The following is a 543-nucleotide window of genomic DNA, read 5'->3' as shown; positions in this document are numbered from 1 at the left end:
AAGGATTTCCTTTATATCAGAAAAAATATTGTGTATAAAAAGTAAGAAAATAGTGAGAAACGTTTGGTGTAAGATGTAAAAAGATAATTATAAACACGTACGGTGTCATTATGGAAATGAATAAAAAGTTTAAAAACTCGATTTATATTTTCGAGCACTTTATTCGTTAAATGTACGTTAAATCGAAATTTTTAACAGCTTATGGAAGCAGATTTCGTAAAATAAATAATTACTTGCATTATGAATATCAACAGTATTCAACATTGGAAAACGTATTCAACATTGTATAAAAAGAAAGGGAAGTAGCGTATAAATCGAAGGTTCTTATAATGAGTAACACAGACTGTCATTTCTTACAAGAAGAACGTTAAAAAATCCGCTTTCCTAAGCTCAAGCAGCTTCGGCTTAAGCATCGACCGTTAGAAAAGCCTGCGCAGGCTAAAGAAGGTAGCCTGGAGGAGTGGCGCGCGTTGGAGGAGCGAAGATTCAATTCGCCTGTAAAGGAACATAACTAAAGGTAACTAAGGTGTAAGAAAGAGCGAG

The sequence above is a fragment of the Ceratosolen solmsi genome, unplaced genomic scaffold, assembly GCF_000503995.2.
Source record: "Ceratosolen solmsi marchali unplaced genomic scaffold, CerSol_1.0 scaffold14, whole genome shotgun sequence".
Classification (NCBI taxonomy): Eukaryota; Metazoa; Arthropoda; class Insecta; order Hymenoptera; family Agaonidae; genus Ceratosolen; species Ceratosolen solmsi.
The sequence above is the reverse complement of the archived record's forward strand: the minus strand, read 5'-3'. Positions refer to the sequence as shown.